General features: G+C 32.5%; 1 protein-coding gene across 11 annotated transcripts in view; it reads right to left on the reverse strand.

The window, feature by feature from the left end:
• Positions 1-21,796, reverse strand: part of LOC106789650 (Down syndrome cell adhesion molecule-like protein Dscam2) — a 148,042-nt gene that overhangs the window by 124,863 nt on the left and 1,383 nt on the right. The window lies entirely within an intron of this gene.

Here is a 21,796-nt window from a genome sequence, read left to right on the forward strand (position 1 = left end):
TATATATATATATATATATATATATCCATCTGTGCAACTTCGTTTATGTGTGTTTGTAGATACGGAAGAGAGACTTTATAGAAGATGTTCTCTCGTAAAGTGTGCGAATGTGAGTTTGCGTATGGATGCATACATATATATAAATATATATGTAAACTAGTAAGGCGCTTACAAGAAAAATATGCTGATGTCGATATTTTCTCGGATACACATTTGTTTTTTCTTATTTTTTTTTGTTCGTTAATCGAACTTCTTTTATGCAACCTCATTCTTTCAGAAAATAATACGGAAAAATAGTTGCATCGTGGGTTTGATTTGTTACGTTTCGTATTCGTTCAATCTCGACTCTTATAAAATATATTATTATTATTATTATTATATTCTCTCCAATATATTTATCTTATATTTTATTTTATATTTATCTCTTAATCATATATTTTCCAATGAATAAATAAAATATCAATAAAAATGTGATTGATAAATGAATAAAAATGATATTAAACGATGAAAGGAAACGTAAAAATTGATAGAAGTCGGTGGTCGAATTTAGACGACGAATCATTTAGCACTCAATTAAGTCATAAACTGCAAATAAGTGATATATTTACTAATTAGTCGTTGTGTAAATAGAGAGAAGGTAAACTGCCAGGAGCGTCATTAAGCCATAGGAAGCGCTCAAGCGAAACGCGCAGCTGTGTTTGCACGACAGTATTTTACTATTGCAAATATGGTCTTCTCTCTCTCTCTCTCTCTATATATATATATATATATATATAAATATAATACATATATATACATATACGTTTGTATATATGTATGTATTTAATACTTAAATCTTCTCTATATCTATATATATATACGATATTATATATGTGTGTATGTGTAGATGAAAATGGTGGAAGGAGGATAGAAAAGTATATGTGTATGTGTGCAGTGTTAATAGTCAAATTCTCTTCTCTCTATCTTACTTTCTACCTCTGTTGGTATCTTGAAGGGGGTAGGGAAAGATAGGTGGTCGGAGGGTGAGTTATGGGGGTGACAAGAGCACACGTTTAGGGGAATGTGTACATTAAGATTAAACATTAATCCTTGGTGATCTTAAACGAAACCTTTGAACCACGTTGCTGATATAAGCTCTCTTCTTGGAAGCCTCTACGCCATAGTGTTAATTACCGTGAGGGTTAAACTTCTCTCTCTCTCTCTCTCTCTCTCTCTCTCTCTCTCTCTCTCTCTCTCTCTCTCTCTTTAACTAAAATATATATATATACAAAATGAAACATGAGAAGATAAGAACGTAGGATATATGTATACCGTTTGGTATTATCTGTAGTATCATAATTAGTAGGGGCTATTTCCGACAAAATGGCTACTCTTTCGGATATTATAGTGTATAACGTAAAAAACAAAAAGAAAAGAAAAAAAAATTATATAATTGTTTGTTAATGACAGAACGGTGTAAAATATATGATAACGTGATCATCGACGAATATTTTTCTCGAGTATTAAATAATGGTGTCTCGTTATATAAAAAAAAAAGAAAAAAGAAAAAAAAATGGTGACTAACAACGGGAAACACTTCTTTCATCTTTCGCAAAAATCTCTAACGTCAGATAGATTAGAGTGTAGATAATTGTTGGACGATTTGTCGAACATTAGGGTCCTCTTATTTCCCTTTTAGAAAAAAAAAAAAAGAAAAAGAAAAAGGGAGGAAAAAAATGGATGAGAATTGTCGGTTAGGAGCACTCGACTTCCTTTCGATGAGCCGAAAAAAAAGGCAAAAGAAATAGATTCTCTAGCCTTTTTTCGCGGAACAACTAGCCAAATGGCCGCACTTTTGCGTCCTTTTCTTAGTGGCATTTCACGGAACACCAAGAGGAAGAGTCGGAGAGGAAAAGTGGAAGAAAAAAATGTTAGGAAAAAGGAGAAAAGTCTGTCTGTGTGTGTGTCTGTGTGAGAATAAGTGAGCGAGCGAGTGAGTGAGACAGAAGTACTTTTACCTATCTAACTATCCAACTATCTAGCTAGCTAGCCAGCTAGCTATATCTACCTATCTAACTCACTCTCTTTCTTTTTCTCTCTTTTTTTACTTACTATACATCCCACCCCCTTTCCCTACCTTTCCCACCCACACCTATCCTCTGTACCGGTTCATGCAAAGAGTCTCAGAATCTAGAGCGTGAAATCGTTTGATTCGCTTCACGGCATCCCAGTCACATTTCCTGCTCATTCTAGTTCTACTCTCTTTATATATATATATATATGTTTTTCTCTCTCTTTTTCTTTTTTTTTTCTACCTATACCGATCTCTATCAAGCCCTCCACCACCGATCTCAACTTGCTACTCTCATAATATGGGGTATATACCACTTTTTCATAAGTATCATACACACGTGGAATTATTTCTCACTGTTTGTTATATATTTTCGTGTATATATGTATGTACGTGTATGTGTTATTTTTTTCTTTTTATTTTTTTTTTTACAGATTCTAGAGAAGTCCTATTATTATTCTTTATTTATTTATTTACGAATACGAATTATATTGAGAATTTGTATAAAATTTGTTCGAATAAAATGATGTATAATAGTTTTGGATAATATATTCAATTAGACGAGATAATAATAGTGTTCGTAATGAAAAAAAAATTCAATCGTGAATAATTGAGTGTTACGTTAAAGTACCTAGTTCTTTTTTTTTCTCTCTCTCTCTTTCTTTTCTTTTTAATGTAAAACACAAGATATATTATAGAAAAAGAAAGTTTCTTCTTAGTCTATGGGGTATATAGTAGGGGATCTTCCGAAACGTTGAAAGTTCTCTTTCTCGTAACGCGACACGAACTGGGATGCTAGCGAAGGCCGTAATTGTGGCGCTAAAAGCAATTTCCCGGTAGGTAATCGTTTTAGCAAAGTGCTTTGCAATTTAGTGACTCTTTATTAAAATAAGTAATTGCAAGTCGGCGACGTTAGGTTCACGCCCAGACCAACCCCTCCTCCTAAGTCTTTTTCTTTCTCTATTCTAATAATACTTTCCCCCATAATCAAACAATCTTAAACGATCGCGATCATTCTCGGACAATTTTAATTTATAATTAATCGTTATTCAATTACATCACAAATTATCAAGAAATCCGCTATCATTTCTCTAATAATTCGAAGAAAAAAGAAAAGAAAAGAAAAGAAATTCAATCAATAACATAACAAAATATTCTTTTTTCAACGTAACGATTAATTATAATTTTTTTTATTACAATTATAATTATATTAATCATCTTAAAAGAAAAAAAAATCTTTCATCAAGAAAAAGGTAGGATACATTTTTTCCAGGTGTGTCATTCCACTCACCGAAAAAAATAACAAAACCAAACAACGACAAGTCAAGGAATCTTACTCCTCGTTCTTTAGTTTGCAATAACCCTTACGCGACCCTTTTATATTATATATACATATACACACGTACACACATAGAGACAAACGTAGAGACATAGGTGTGTATTGTCCTCACATCTTTTCGCAAAGCTTTATCCGAGAGTGCCATTGCACCAACATCGACCGTCATTTCGAGAAATTTGCATACCACTCTTCCATATTCTATCGTCGTCCACGAGCCAGCCACACCATAATACTACTCTCCTTGCGGTTATGGTGCTGGCTTTTTTCTTTTCCTTTTTTTTTTTTTTCTTTTTCTCTTTATTTTACCGCAAGAATAACTATAGAAAGTAAAAGAGAAAGAGAGAGAGAGAGAGAGACTGGCGTTACTTTCGAAATTACAACGAGACTTTACGCCTTTAAGAAAAGTGAGCAAAAAGAAAATGAAAATGAAAAAGAAAGAAAGAAAAAAAAAAAAGTAATAGAAACGAGCAAAGAAAACCTGGGTGAGAACCAATTCTGCTAATAGTGCGGATTGTTTTCATTTTTCTTCTTCTTCTACTTCACTCTTTTTATTCATTTTCTTTTATTAATCATTAAATCGATCATTAATCAACAATTTTACTCTCTCAAATCTAACTGCAAATTATTATTTAAAGAATTACAATAAAAATCAATGCAGCAGGGGGAGTGAAATGAATGCATCATTTAATACTATTTTCGAATAAAATTTCTATTTAACCCTCCCCCTGTACGATGGTAGACTTATTCTAATTAAACTTCATTAACAAAATGTTCATTGAAGAAAATACGAGTGCGAGTGAGAAAGATAGGTGGTATGGCCTTAAGGGGGTGGCAAGTAAGGCCATGTAAAATAATGGAAAATCGGTAAGGGTTTAGTTGGGAAAGTTCCAAAGGTAACATAGTACCGTTGTTAATCTTCGTTAGTAGAAACTACCAACACATGGATATACATATACATACACGCCATATACACATACATACACATCTATATACACATACAAATATTTGCATATGCATTATACATAGGATATAGTTTAACGAAGCGAATTTAGTCCGATAGGGATATCTTAATGATATGCATCGTAGATCTCTGAACGACGTTGACATTATATACCGGGTGTCTTGATACGAGAATCACCTAAGGGGTGATTTAACGTTAGACCAGAACTCGTAACTGTTCGTAATAGCACTGACGTTATTATTGCATGTATGATTAATTTATCAGGTAGCAACATTCTACGCGCGGAATGTAATTACCGATCTCACATATATATATATATATATATATATATTTACATACGTATTGATAGAAATGTGTGTGTGTGTGTGTGTATTTATATCTGCGCGTGAATTATATAGAACCATTTAATACCCACTCGTACGCACAGAAAATGTTCTCTCTCTCACTCTCTCTCTGTCTCTGTCTCTGTTTCTCTCGTACCTTTTGAAACGTTCATTTTAATTAACATCGCGCTCTGCGTTGGCCGGTTTTAAGTTAAAGAGGGGGATGAGAGAGGGAGATAGAATGAACACACAAACTCGAACGAATGAGATATATGACCGAGTAAGTAATACTCCACTGAATTTTACGTGTCACGCCAGCCAACCCAACCAACCAACCAGCCAGCAAGGCCAAGAGAAAACGCAAAAACGAAATCGCTTTTAACTTTGGGGGGAAAATTTTTACCTGTTTACACGTTATATTTTATCCACGTGCAAAAAGAGAGAAAGAAAAAATAAAAAAAAAGAGAAAGGAAGAGAAAAAGATATATACTCTGATAAAATTTGAATGGAATAACTTAAGTTGGAAAGAAAACACGTGTATGTTATTAATTACGATTAAATGGAACAATCTAGTATGCTTTGTTAAAAACAAATATTAAATCATTGTATTATCTTGAAAAAAGGAAGCAAGAAAGTGAGAGAAGATTTGAATTGTAAAGAATATTTTCTAGAATATAATTTATTGATTAAAATATGAAATAAATTGAGAACAAAATGAAGGAATATTATATAATCTATAAAGAAGTTCTAAGTAGTATATATATATAAATTAAAGAACTAGTAGTATATTTAAACGGGGTCAAGAGGTAAACTTTACTCCACGAGACAATTCACATTCCTTTCTGTCAGTATTTAAGAAAGAATTTGTAATATCTTCTAAGAATTTTCATTTCTATCTATTCCATCTATTCCTTTCATGCACCTATTCGAATATATATTATATATATATATATATATTTCGTGAAAAACAAAAACGAAAAAAAAAGCCTTCATATTTATTTCTTTTCATTCCAATCCGAATGGTCTTCTAGCATCGAACACGTTTCATGTTCTAGTTCGAAAATAAAATATCGGCCGTAGCACACGCCGCAGCGTGGCACGGCACTGAATTGCAGGTATGTTCAAAGAGATAAAAGAGAAAGAAAGATAGATAGATAGAGAGAGAGTGAGAGAGAGAGAGCTGACCCGTTATTTATCGAGGATTGAAATTCAGAGACCGGGATCCTCCACGAGGAATTTCATTAAAATTATGACTTAGATATTGGAACGCCAGGGTTCAACGGGTAACACGCGCGTGAAGGATCGTTTGTGGAACGTGGACCAACTTTTCTACCATATATATATATATGTGTGTGTGTGTGTGTGTGTGTGTGTTTGAAAAGCTCGATGCTTTGCTGACGTATTGCTTTTGCGTTCCTTTCTTCCTCTCAAACACATACATTCATATATATATATATATATGTGAACTTACAGAGATGGTTCCATTCTTTCAGGTAGATAATAAAATTCGATCGATCGTATAAGTATTTCGTTTTGTCCGATATAAGCCTTCACCCGATTATAACTTCGAACCTAAACCCAGCAACCAAGCAACCAAGTAAGCAAGCAACCAACCAACAAACGATCCTCTCACTTTACGATCAAGAAAAATATATTTTCTCATCTCGAATGATGTGATATGGTTCTCTAGCGAGAGGGTTTTAGTATAATATGGAAGAGTAGATAACGATTGTTGTTATATTCGATGGTTTTGTCGAAACCTCTCCCCGAAGGCTTTTTCTTTCCCAAAAGTATCATCCTCTTCTTCTTCTTCCTCTTTTTCCTCCTCTTCCTCCTATTCCTCGTCGTCGTCGTCGTCGTTTCACTTTATCGCTCAGTTGTCAGCTCATCCACGGGAAAAAAAAAAAACGCAGAAACACGTTAGGGTACCCTTAGGAATTCTTTTATCCTTATACTTGTTTTCCGATCTTATAAAAGAATGAGAAAGAGAGAGAGAGAGAGGGATAGAATGTGGAGTTTCGAATTGATTGTGATATAGGGGATGAACATTCAAGGGGTTGAAAGGTTAAAATATTTTATTTTTCTAGTGAAACTATTTTCGATGAAATCAATGAAAATTTGTAAATCGAACAAAACTGTTTTCAAGCATTATCAAAATGAATTCGATATAATATTTTGATTAATAAATCGAATTTATACTATTTATATTATATAATAATAAGGAAGAATAAGACAAATTATATTATATTATTGATTAAATATATTCTTTTTTTTGTTTTCTCATACCACACAACGTGTACAGAATACAAACGAGTATTTTCATATTGATTTAATTACAGTTTACATTATTTATATAGAAACAATCATTTATCTTGTTTTCTTAATCAACGATGAAACGAAAAATAAAATCAAATAAAGAGAAGAAAAATGCGTGACAATTCCTAAACGAAACAAACTTTATTTTTTGTATTTTTCCTTTTTATTTTCAAAGACCACGTTTACGTAGGAAGGTGAGTTTTCACCTTTCGAAAAATGTTCCATTTACGCGGGGTCATTCTCGAATAAAATGTACTTTACGAAATGGCTTACGGTAGGAAGAAAAGGGTGGTGATGGGGTAGGGGGAAGGAAAGGGGTGCATCTCGATGGTCGAGCCCGTATTACGAATTTGAAATTCGAACGAGCGAACGGGCAAGAAAAAGAAAAAAAGAAAAAACAATGAGGAGGAGGTGGAGGAGTGAGTGAGAGAAAAAAGAAAGTAAGAAAGCGAGAAGGGAGTGGTGGGACAGGTGAACGGGGGGGAGAGACTGGGGGAGAAGGCTTTCACAAAAATCGCAAACTTCTGAGAAACACATTCGCGCAAAAGTGAGTTTTAACTCTTGGCAAAAGTTTTTCATACTTTATCGGTATTCTCAAATAATGTTGAACGAGTTTAAAAATATCGCTTCAATCCTTTTTTTTTTTTATTTTACCTTTCTTTATCATATTTTTTTCCCCCTTTTTTTCTTTATTTTTTATTATTTCATTCACCACCCCGTCCACCCACTTCCCCCCACCCTCGTCGTTTATTCTTCTTTTTTGCTTTCTTTTTTCATTCTTTTTTGCTTCTCACAACAACCTCTTTTTTCTTCGAACGAACCATTATTTTTTTTCCCCCTGCTTATCTCTCTTTTTTCTTTTTATTTATTTTCTTCTTCCTTTTTTTTTCTTCTTTTCCTTGGCGTTACAACGAGGAAAAATCTTGAAGGGAACTGGACGAGGACACTGTTTTTTTTTGTCTTTCTTTTTTTTTTTTTTCTTTTTTTTTCCACCGAGGAGGAAGAAGGTGACTCGGGGAAATAAGCGTCCATCCATTTAATGCAGTTCTTCTCTCGACTTTACGAAGAGAAGTAAAGAAGTAAAGGCCAACTAATAACCTCGGGCAAACAAAGTCAAAACGAAGGAGCAGGAGGCCGGGGGGGGGTAGTTGCGTCAGGATGGTTGCAAGGAGGGTTGAAAGGAATAGGGTGAAGAGGGGGGGAGGTAGTTGGGGGAGAGACATTAATTTGTCCCTCGGTGATATCATGGTACACACCTTAAACGGTAAATATTTTTCAAGAATTTTCTTATTTCATTTCTTCCTTATTCTTTTCCGTTTTCAATATATACCACCAATTCTACCACGAATAATGTATTTTATATATTTCAAGGTAATACTAATATTTATAATATAATTTGTGATATAATTAAACGACGAGTGTTTTTTCTTTTATTCAAATATTTTAAGTCTTTCAAAGATTTCAAACCAACACGAAGTGTTTTAAATTCATTCTTTTTTAAATATTATATTTTATGATTTTTGTCACAATTTCGAATGGATCATATAAATATTCTTTTTAATTAATCAAGAATTTATATATTATCAATACTTTTTTCCCTTCGTATATTTTATTTTCTTTTAGCTGGAAAAAAAAGGTGAAATTCTCAAAATTCTTGGAACACGTAATATTTCTTTTTTTCCAAACAAGAAACAAACAATATGAAGTAAATAAAAAAAGGAAAAGAATCTTTAGAAATTGATCGTAGAATATTGTAGAATATCGTGGAACATTGTACAATATTCGAACGAACGTAGAAACGTTATCACTATCTATCTCTCTCTCTCTCCCTCTCTCATACACATCAGTGGCGTATGAAAATTCAAAATCGAGGGGCGATTGTTCGACGACTGTAAGTGGTCGCGATGCGGAACATACATGTCTACGAATATATGCATGAGAATAGACCACTTGGTCTTCAAAAGGGCGAGTACGAGTCGAGGGTCTGTCTGGTGTTGAATTTGCTACGCGAGAGAGAGAAAGAGAAAAAGAGATAGATAGACAAATAGAAAGAGAGAGAGAGAATATACATTGTGAGAGGAAAATATGAGTGGGTGGGAACACGGAAGGCGGATTTCAATAAAAGGGATCGTCCTAGGTACGTACCTACATGCATCCTACATACATGGCTACTACGTTTGTTCTTCTTCGGCAATCAACCAAAGCGAAACGAAAATTCATCCGATAGGTTTTTACTTCGACCAACCAACCAACCAACCAACCTTCCCATTCCCTCTCCACTCCTCCTTCTTCTTTATACTTTTAGTTACGATTTATTTTTTCCTTTTTTTCACCACCCACCCCCCGTTTTTCACAAAAGAAAAAGATATTCGCGCGTTAAAATTCTCGCCTATTTTCTTTTTTTTTTTTTTTTCTTTTACTTTCTACCGTGCGTAAAAACCAACCCATACTCTTCTTCCCTTTCTTCCATAAAAAATAATGCTAAAAGAAATATATATATAAGGGGGAAAAATAATAAATAAAAGAGAGGAAAAAAAACTGAAAAGAAAGGGGTTGGTGAGTACTGTATTCTTTTCTTTCGTATCTTTTTTTTTATCTCTCTTTCTTTATTTCTTTCTTACTTTCTTATTGTTATCTTCCCCCTCCCTCTCCTTCCCTTCCTCCCACCCCCCCGTTGCCCACGTTTTTATTCACGAACCGTACGAAAGTGTCCCAGTTTCTTTTTAGATTACAGAGACCGATCGTATTTTTTCGTGGACACACTCGTTAATAGCTTTGCGGTATGGATACGTGTGTATGTGAATTTGTGTATCCTCGTGTGTGCATCGATATATATATATATATATATAATGTACATGGATATGTATTACATATGACTGTACATATGTACAATGTTTGATAATAGGAGGGAAAGCTAACACTGAAAAGTTACGTCTTTACCGTTCCCTCGGGAATACGTTTTTAAACTCGAACGTGAAAATGATGATCTATCCCTTTCTATATTTCTCTCTCTTTCTCTTTCGGGATGTGTCTTCTTGGTGGTGGTCGATGAAAGATGGCAATAGATGCTCGAGAAGAATGCAAAACTATATAACACAGGATATGTATATTAATGTAGAAACATATTTTTTAAGAAGACAATGTGAAAAATAGAATGCAGTAAATGATAATAATGTTGTAGGAAAAAAAATTTTAACCATTTCTTTATTATAGTTTATGTCATATACATCAAGGATATTATTATAATAATATATTTTATTCTATTTCTATATTTTATAGTAGAAAAAGTTAATTATATTTAGAGAGATCAATTTAAAAATATAAGTAATTTTTGATTAATATTTTATTAATATTTGACAAAAAATAAAAAAGGTAGTGCAACAAAATCGAATAATTCCTAATCTTGTATTGTGTAATGATATTATTTTTTCTTTTTTTTTACATGAGTTTAATAAAATTATTTATACGATAAATAAAGTAATCTTAAATTGTCGTATAGAAGGGAAATTAAAAAGAAAAAAATACACGCGCATAATACCCCTTTATAATAATAAAATATACAATAAAATACTTAATGTGTGTATATGTGTGTGTGGGGGAATATAAATATAACTTGAATAAGAGAGAATAAGTGAAATAGTAAGGGAAAAAGTGTATGAGATAGAGAAAGATAAAAAATAAAATAAATTAAAAATAAAATACGAAAAAAAAGGAAAAAGATAAAAAAAAAAAAAAACGGACATGAAGCTGTAATAAAAAGAGATAAAAAGGGGCGAATAAATAAATAAAAAAATTACCGACACGACGATTTAGTCGCGAGAGGAAGATTTACGCGAGCGTAAATGCATATAGTACATACCACATATCTCACACCTACAAACAAAGAGACCGAAGTGCTAGTCTACTACGCGTTATAGGTTAAAGGTTACATTTTTAATCGTCGTAGTTTTCTTTTGCGAGGAAACGAGCATGATATAAATGCTCTGAGTAAGAGGAGGAGGAGGAGGAGGTGTATAGGATAGGTGTAGGTAGAATTGTGGTGTGGGTGTGGGTGTGGTGTTGCGTTAATGTTTCGACCGTGGAAATAACGTATCGCGACTGGCACTGTAAATTTTAGCTACTCTACTTGCTCGATAACGGCGTAAATATGCGTTAAGGGTGGCTGAACGTGCGCACCAGTTCTTCTTGCTTATACATACACCTATATATATATATATATATTACACAACAAATCTCTATATATAAATGTATACGCGTGTATATGTATGTTTGACGCGTCTAATACTACTACAAGAGAAAGAGAGAGAGAGAGAGAGAGAGAGAAATGCAACGACTAAGAGTGTGGGGGGTAGTTAGGGGGTGTAAGAGGGTGAACAGGGTGATGCTTCAGGGTGGCTTTCGAGGGTAGCAGCAGAGGGTCCAAAGAAGGAGGAAGAGAGGATTGGGGGGAAAGGGAATGAGGGTAGAGAAGGTAGGGGGTGGTGGTGGTGGTTACGTTCGTGGGGTGTATGCGCACGCGGTGTAATGGCCTGCTACCGAGGGTGCATTAAGGCGGTTTATGTACCCGAAGAGGTATGAGGTCTTTTAACCCGACTCAAAAGCCGTTTTCTCTCTCTCTCTCTCCCTCTCTCTCTGTTTATCTCTCTCTCTTTCATTGCAGGCCACCCTGCGTTCTTCGAATCCTCCCGCGTAACTTACGAATTCGCGCTTATGCTACTTCGATCGTATATAAACTTTCCTTATTTCCATCTAACACATTTGGAATTTATTAAAATTACTCTGCAGGTGTTCGAGAAAAGAAAACGAGAGGTAGAGAGATAGGGGATGGTGAATTTGATTAATAGAAATGATCATTTATCAAGAATATACTTAAACGTATTATTTATTTTTTTTTCTTCCTTTTTTTTTCAATAATATTCGAGAGATTATTTTATAATATTAATGTGATTTTGAGATATATTTTCTATTACATAGATTAATAATTAACTCTACTCTCGTATATAATATTATATATGTAGGATATTCTCCAATCTATTTTCAATACCATCAAAACCACCAATCGAAATTATCCAAACGCGAACTAAAATAATCTAAATATCATAATAATCTTGTTCAAATTTATCCTAAAATCATGCACACATACGTACATATATACATACATACATACATACATATATATATTTTATAATTGAGTATTTTATGTAAACGTCATCGTAGAAGAAAAAAAACAAAACAAAACGTTATAATTATAATCAAATATTACCCCGAATATACAATAATTCGTGCAGATTATTCAAAAATGATGTTTCAGGTTTGATCATTTTCGACGATTATATATCTACTACTACCATAAATATGCATACGTTAGCACGAGTGCGTGCGTGTGTGTGTTTGTGTGTTTGTGTTTCCCTGACGACAGATGGACGCACGTTTATACACCTACCTTCCATCAAAAGCTTTATTTACTTTGCGTGTTGCGCGTAAATCGAAAACAAATTAAACCTCCATGGGAATTGAGAGGTACCATCACGCCTCACCTCTCACGAACCTACTACACCTATCTCACCTTTATACTTTACCTACCTACCTACCTATCTACCCCCATTAACCACCCTCCCCTTCAGATACGTGTAAAACCTACACAACTTTACCTTTCCACCTCCCCACCCCTTCTCTCCACCCCACAATCAGCCCATTTCACCGAAATTCATTGGACTCTCTCTCTACACGTAATTAATGTAAAGCGAATTTGCAATCACGGAACACACATACGTCTCGTTCTATTTCGAAGGTGGGAGGTGAGAAGTTCACTGATCGGAAAATGCAATTCGTATTGCATCATATTTCATAGTAAGTACAGCAAGTTTCTCTCTCTCTCTCTCTCTCTCTCTCTTATACAAATTATTATTCCAAAGGCATCAGATATACTCCTAGATATATATTTCTTCAAGATCATTGGAAAGAAGAGACTTTGGTAATTTGTAGATATCGTAGATTAAAACATCCAAAATTCATCTAATATTATTTTCATTCTTCGATGTCTATTTTATTTCTTTTCTTTTTTGTCTATTATTTTTTTTTTCGTTATAATTCGGTTTTTAATAAAATCAGCATTGAAGCTTCCTTTTTCTCATTTCTCGAACCCGTCACACTCCGGTTAGTATAAAATAGTCTACCTACGATAATGAAGTCCCAACGAAAACACTTAAAATGCAAATCACGAGCGACGCGTTAGAAAGATTTTAATTATACGTTTGCACGCACGTAATATTACGTTAGCATATGTGTGTATGTGTGTCTATGTGTCTTTTGCAATTTAAGTTAGTATTATATAGATTTTAACTATTCGCATTATATTGCTTGTTTAAAACGTGACGACAATCCATCCGCACATATGTGAACACGATTTTTATTCAAAAATTTAACTAAATCCTCACTTCACTCCCTCCTCCTCCTCCCTCTTTCCTCTTCCCCTTTCCCGTTCTCTCTCCTCGCACCGTCTAAACGAAATTACTCTTTTACAATATAAAACGTGAGTAAAAAATCTATTGGAAGAAAATAAAACCAACAAAAAAAAAAAGATAAAAATAGAATAAAGTATCTTAACAAGGATTACACACTTACGCGAAAATCGTTTCGACGAAAGTTGTATTTTATGATGAAGTTTAAATACGTTAAATTAAAAGATAACTTTTATTAAAAACACATGCATGCCACACACATACGCACACGTATGTATAAGTACGTAGGAAACTACTGAACATAATCTGGGTTTAATCGCGAACCGGTAAATGCCCTTGTTTTGAAGATAATCCTTTTCTCTCATATACTATCGAAATATACGAGGTGTTCAAGGTATTACTAGACAGATTATAAAAATATACAAGATTTCGTTTGAATAATTGATAATCGTCCTCCCTTCGTTTCTAACGAATACGATTATATTAGAATTCTAATACCAAAAATTTACATAATTTTATTGCATTGCGTATAAGAAAAAAAAAAACAGTACTACTCTTTCCCCCATGTAATTTTTGTTTCTTAATATTTACCCATTTCTGTAAGAAAATTGCTGGCTGGTAATAGTTTGAACACTTTGTATATATGTGTCTGCAATATTCTATACAAGTAATATAAGCTTGTCGATACGTTTCTAATCCTCGTATAATTAGGAAACAAAACACGTACCAACTAGATCGACTAGTGACCCTTACACACACACATATGTATTTACTAATCTATATATACATATATGAAAAGTATATATATATATATATATATATATATGTATAGATTATACGTAGCCCATACACTGTCAACCAAAAGTTTCCAAACCCTGCTCAAATTCTCCAAAAAATAATGCAAGATATTTATAAGGAAAGAAAAAAAGAAAGAAGAAAATAAAATCAGAACCCTCCTTACAAAATAATTAATAATAATTCCGACAAAAATTTATATACGAATTATCAAGTATAATAATTTCCTTTAATATTTTTTATTCATACCAAAGAATGAGTATTGTTTCATACGTAATAAAAGATCTACTTTTCAATGTTGACATATTATAATTGTTATAACAAATTGATTAGTATAATCAATTTCGATTGAATATCATCTAATGATTCGAAGATATAAAACTTTTAGTAGCAAGTGTACACGAATAGAGAGAGAGAGAGAGAGAGACAGACAGAGATCGGACAGAAGTAGCACAGGGAAACACCATAGTCCTCGATGGGGACCCGTAATATAGCATACCGCAGCATAATGCAGCATAATAAAGCGAAGCTATAGCCGTTGGTACGTACAGATATAGACAGATAAGGATGTTCTTAGTGTTGGTAGAAGCCAGAGAGAGAGAGAGAGAAAGAGAATGATAGAAGGGGTGGTTGGGGATGGGGAATTCTAGAGTACATCGAAAGCATAGTGCGACCAACATAGCAGCATTGCTCCCAGTGGCATACGTGAACACAGCAGATGGCTTCTCTCTCTCTCTCTCTCTCTCTCTCTCTCTCTCTCTCTCTCTCGCTCTCTCTCTCTCTCCTATGCTTCCATATCCAACACATTTACATAGAACGCTAGAGAAATGAACGCTCGCGCAACGTTAAGCTCGGCAGCACGCTTTCCACCCCCCTGTCCCCATCCCAACACACTTTCCACCACCCACTCCTCATCCTCTTCCACTCCTTCCTCTCACCAACGACACCACCTACTCTCTCATTATCCCAACACAATGAACGTTCTCCGGACCGGTATTGGCATTCGTGCGAATTCCAATAGAATTTAATTGGAGAAGATTGAACCGGTATATGTACACACACATACACACACATATATATATATATTATATATATAATATAATTACACATAACTATATGTCGCCCTGCATATAACTATACATCCCTGTATATATATATATATATATATAATATAATTATACATAACTATATATCCCTGCATATAACTATACACCCCTATATATATATAGGGTGTTCACAATAGTTGTAACATAAATTGTAAAAATATCTAAATGTATTGTTCAAAATATTTTTTCCTATCTAAACGAAAATATAATGTTTGTAATAATGTTGTAATATGGTGTTTATGATATAATGAATTTTCTTGTGAGTTTATATTTATTTTTGCAACTGCATTATTATATTCATTCAATACTATATGATCAAGTGTAGTTATCTCAGTTGGAGAAAAATTTGTGGGTTTTTAATTTATTCGCATTTAAAAATTTAATTAGGGTGAAGCCAGGTGATCCAATTGGTCAAGTTATTGTTCAGAGTAGAATACGTTGAATTATTTCAAAATAGCAAATACACAATATACTTATTCAAATCTAAGAAAATTTATTCCTCAAAGTATACTGCAAAGAAAGAAGGAAGAAAGGAAGGGTGGGGTGGTAAATAAAAGTTGATAAGATATTTCTTTTTTTTTGTATATTTTTTTTCTTAGTACTTTCTTATTATGCAAATCAGGTACGTTTCTTAAAATTTCTGTTTGTGGCGTATCTACCGCAAGATTTTTAATTACTTTCTTCAGTTACTTCTGGTTAAAACTGTAAATGTGTGTGTGTGTGTGTGTAAAACCGAGAAATGCTCGAGGAAAGGGGGAGGAAAACTTCAAGGTCGTCTTATCGAGGAAAGGATCATTCAGAATCCTTTCCTTGCTCTGATTGCTCCTTAGGGTTATCCTTCCTTCCTTCCTTCCTTCCTTTCTGCCTTCCTACTTTCATCCCTTCATCCCTTTATCCCTTCCTTCCTTCCTTCCTACCTTTCTAACCTCAACTGGAAAGCCCAACTTCGAGGACATTAATATTCGACGTAATTTAGCGCATGGTAGTAAAAGTGCAGGTGAACGTTTTGCAGGTGCATACCTTAGAGACTACGATACCACCCAGTACCAACAACTTTCCAGACTAAGCAACGAATAAATGCATACCGGGTGGAAACATTTCAACTAAACCACATTTCATAATTTCATATATATTCTGTATTAGAATTGAAATTAATTAAGGTGTTTCTCTCTATCGGTATATTACGGTATTGTTTTAACAGAAATAATTTTTAATAAAACTTAAGAACATCATTTAGAAAATAAAAATACGAACAATGCAATGCAATACATTTTAACTAGAATTAATTCTATATATATTGTATACATTTTTTCTACTAGAAATTATGTTTAATTGTAAATATAACAGTGGAAGAAAGGTATGATTATTTCGAAAATAAATGTGAATCTATAAGTTAATAGTATATACTTAATTCGATAAGTCATAATACTTTGTGATCATACCAATATAATACTTAAGATAAAATTAAGAATAAGACAGAGAGAAAGAGAGACAGTGCTGTATGTCAAATGATTTTAGTTAGAGAAAAAAAAAGAATGTGAAAAAGAAAAAAAAAAGGGAAAAGAAGTTAAAATCCAGGTGGTATTCCCTCGTAGTTGGAAAATACGTTTCTCAAAGAAGTATTATGAAGAATAAGAATAAGTAGAGGAAGAAATAGAAGAAAAGAATGAGGAAGGAAAATCCGTCTAAATATATGCGTTCATGTGTATATGTATATCGTATGAATGTATTTCACGTGAATATAAATTCCATGGGACTATGAAGGGGAAATCGAGCGACGTTTGCAATGCATAACGCAAAAGAGGGAAAAAACTTTTTCCTTCTTCGACGCATATATATATATACACAATATATACATATACATACATAAAAACATAGAGTTTATATGTAAATACACGTTTGGTTTATCTGTAAATCCTGTAGCTTTGAGTAACAACCTTTGACCAAGAACTTTGAAAGAGTCATCGTGGTCAGCAATCTTTAGTTGGAAAGAAAATTTCTCAAAAGTCGAGTTAACAAAATCTAAGCTTTAAAATACTACCTGCCCCTTCCCCTCGGCCCTTTTCCATCACCACCACCCACTGTATTTCTCTTGGCTAAACCTCTCGCGGCGCTTACGTTAGCAACTTCGAATTCCTGATTTCCTTGCAACTTGTGCAAGTACTTAAGCAAAGTGAATAAGAGAGATAGAGAGCGATGGGAGAGGAGAAGGAGAGGGAGGTGAACGAATGGGGGGAATGAAGGAAAGAGAGAGTCAATTTCGATGGATTATGGGAAACTGTTGGAAAGTTATACGTATATCCTTCGATATCATGAATTTCAGGTACCCATTCGATACTAATATGTTGTTATAATACTAACTACTGGTATTATGGCTTATTCAGGATTACGTTTTGTGTATTAACGATATCCTTTGAACATAAGAATTTGGTATTTGTAAATTTCGATAGTTTCATCTATTCGAATTAATTTTTTATTTTCAATAAACGTAAATGCTAACATCGATGGCATTTTTTTTTGTTTTATCTTCAATTATTATTTCACACAATTAAAATTAGATATATTATATCATAGTTATCGTAGTGTTGAAATGTTCCCTTTATACGATAATTAAAAAGGGACAAAAATGGATGTATGTATTACAATTTTACATAACATTTTGAAATAATCAAAATACAAATTCGTAATTAAGTTTAGATAAAACAACAAAAACAAAAAAATGTACACGTCACAACGTTAATACTATTTATTTCAAATGAATTAACACTCAATGTGTAACGTAAAATGATTATTTATGCACACGCACAAGTGCATACAAACGCACGCATACAGAAAACGAGTTGTTAGTTTTTCCCTATCATCTATTTTACTAGCCTTTCATTTTAACGTGCGTTAACTTCTCATCTTCTACAACGGAACAGGGATGATTGGATGATAGGGTGGGGATTCGTAGGGTGAGGAAGAAGGGGGCAGGAGGGTGTCTAACAAAAAGTGACGTGTAATTTCGCAGCGACCTACATTTTAGTGGCGATTCACGTGACGCACGACATTTTAAAAGAGTTTTCCTCGTCGATCGTCATCCCCCTTCAACGACCAACCATCATCTGCCTACCTGCCTACCCCCACCCCACCCAACCCACCTTTTTTTCTTTTCTTTCTTTTTTATCTTTGTCTCTGTCAGTACTCTGTCGATACTTTAGTTAAACCTTTTTCCATTAGATCAATTTTTGATACGTCGTGTTAACCACCTCAAAGCTTATCAGGAATAATTAAAAACATGATACGTTGGACGTATAAAGTGATATATTATTATAATGTCGTATATGTGTTGTTTACTCGTGTAATAATTAAAAAGAAAACAAAAAAAAACATGTATTTACGATTACCACGCGAGGTAAACTTAAAACACCGATATACTAAGAGCGTTAACGAAGATAATTAAAACGTTAATTTGGTTGTCCATGCGTTAATTACATTTCCCCACGACCCTCCCCACCCCATGTAGAAAGGCCCTTCTGTAAACCATTTCAACGGTATCGAATTTTTGATTAACCGATGTTAGTTAATAGAAGAGAAACCCTATATATATAAAGGGAGAGAGAGAGAGAAAGTAAAACATTTCGTAGGTCATTGAAATTTTATGAAGACGTAATTAAACTGTATCAACTATTTGCCGACATCTCGGTTTATCTTGTTTCTTGTTCCTTTTTTTTTTTTTATAAATTCGTTAACTTTATATTTATTATTACAAAAAACCGGATTAATAAATTAAATTTATATATTTATATATGGAGGAGTTTTTTTTTCTGAAAAAATATCTATCTTCGTAGTAAATTAAAAATAATAGGAAGAAAAGAAAAAAATGAAAGGAATGGAAAAAAAAAGATGCTATTCAAGTGTTAAAAATAGATCTTATCTTATCGTATCTCATTTCTTTTTCATAAATTTTCCACATTTATTGAAATCTTTATAAATTCCTTCATATTAAATATACATATATTAAATAAATATAAATTTATATAAAAATTTTTCGCAGTTTTAAGCGGGAATTTCGTATAAGAAGTTTTATAAGCATCGACAAAAATCCAAGGAATTCAGAGAAGGGGGGTGGCAGAGGTGGGGGGGGGGTATAGAGTGGGAATAAAAAGTTAATCAATTTTATCATCTTTTTTTTCCCCCTCCCCCCATTTCCATCTTTCTCTAATACATTTAACGATTAAACATGATTGGAATATCGAGTTAAATGTAAATTGCACGCATGCTATGTGGACTATGTATATATGTATCATATATATATATACATATATCTTTTCTTTCTCTATCCGTTTCTAGTGAAACGGTGGAAACTCACTCGTTTTCAATTACGAATATTTAGTAAGGACGAAACCGAGCATGAAACGTGACAATCGTTCTTAATTAATTCACGCTTCCTGTTTTCTCAACTATCATCGTTCAACAACCATAATGATTTCTTTTTTTTAATTTTCTTTTTTATTATTTTCTTCACGCGTATTATATATATGACAACGAATTGCTAACGATAAGTGAACAAATTGTAATTACGTACGACATATTGGGTGTAAGAAAATTAGATTTAAAAAAAAAAAAAAGAAAAAACAAGTAATATTTAATTTATTTGGATTTCTAAATTATCAAAGTTAAAATATCCCTCCTCCCCTTCCAAAAAAAAGTAAAAATAAAATGTTTATTCGATGAAAAAAAATATATGTGTCTGATATTATCGAGAAACTTACGAATGGTGGAATCGAAATTAAAAATTGTAAGAGTAAGTACTTTTATTATTATTATTATTATTATTATAACTGTTGAGAAGAGGACGAGTTTGAAGTTCCATAGAGAAACATAAAAGAATCGAATGGTTTTACGTTGGAGTCGTTGAACGTCTCGTCGTTATTCGAAGGATTGCTGACATAGAATCTTTTGTGTGTCGTGCTTTCATTGGAAATTCGATTTTCCTTTTCAAAATGTTACGATCGCGTAATTTTACTCGGATATCGCGCTATTCTTTATTTTCTTTAATTAAAACTGGACACTAAATCTTAATGCATTATATTACGTTTCATCTTATTATTATTATTATTATTTTTTATTACTATTACATTATTATAATAAATGTATATATTAATAATGAAAATGATTGCAAGTGTGTTTGTATTTATTAATTTAGAAAATTATCTCGCAATATCGTACTGTTCGAAAAATAATTTCGTTTTGTTTCTTTTCTTTCTTTTTTTTTTTTTTTGTGTTTATCGATACACATTTTTTTTTTCTTTTTTAATTTTATCAAATTAATTCCATTTAATTTGCGCGATATTGCATGATTTTATTTAATATTAAATATTATTTTTGTCAACTCGCTAATATTATATTAATATTTTTATTGAATTTTTATTCGATTTAATATAGTAATAATATTTCAATGATTATAATTAAAAAAAAAAAAAGAATATATATATAAATATATTAACATTTACTTTTTATTTTTACCTGTAGTAAGATAAATGAAATGACTATATTGTATAATATACAAATTGATAAGAGGGTATCAAATTTGCATATCGTTTGCAGATACAATGTAAAAGAAAATCAAGAAAAAGAAGAGAAAAAGAAAGATATAAAGAGAAAAAAAAAAAAAAGAAAAAAAGAGTTAGAAAATGTTTCAGAAAAGAAAAAGAAAGAGATCATGATCTCGTGGCATTATCTCTATCGCAGAAGTTTACGATGCACTGGCTCGAATCACGGAATCCTTCCAAAAACGTTTCTTTCTTTTATACATTTTTTTTTTCCTCCCTTTCTTTTTATTTTTCTTACATTTTTCTTTTTCTCTTTTTGTCTTCGCGATCATAAAACACAACATCGTCTGAGATTCGAGCGTGTGATCGTAAATAAAGTCAGCATTATTCCTAGTTAAAAAGAAAAAAAAAATACTTTGTCCTTATAATATATAAAACATTTTATTAAAAAAAAAAAAAGAAGCACTATTTGTAATGCTATAATATATTATTAATATACTCTCATTTTTTTCATTAAAAATATTATTTATTCGCGATTGCATGTCAAAATGATTCCTTCTTTCTATTATCTTTTTAAATTCTTTTTATAATTTTTTTTAATTTCAAATTAATTACAATTTTTAATTAAATTATTCCAAAAATTCTATCTATTAATAGGAAAATTTTTAGAACTCTCGACTCGATATACAACACCCCATAAAAATTGTCGTAAAGTTATAACGGTGATTACTAAAAGTAAAATGGAGAAAGTGACAGACAGAGAGAGAGAGAAAAAAAAAAAGAAGAGATTAATAAAAAAAAAAAAAAAAAAAAAAAAAAAATTTTTCGAGCTTGAAGTCGGAGTGCTGCGTATGGCAATAATTAATCATTTTAGGAGCCACCCCGTTACACTCGAGTCTGATGAATTATCG

Source organism: Polistes canadensis, unplaced genomic scaffold (genome assembly GCF_001313835.1).
Source record: "Polistes canadensis isolate GaletaPanama2010 unplaced genomic scaffold, ASM131383v1 scaffold_195, whole genome shotgun sequence".
Lineage (NCBI taxonomy): Eukaryota > Metazoa > Arthropoda > Insecta > Hymenoptera > Vespidae > Polistes > Polistes canadensis.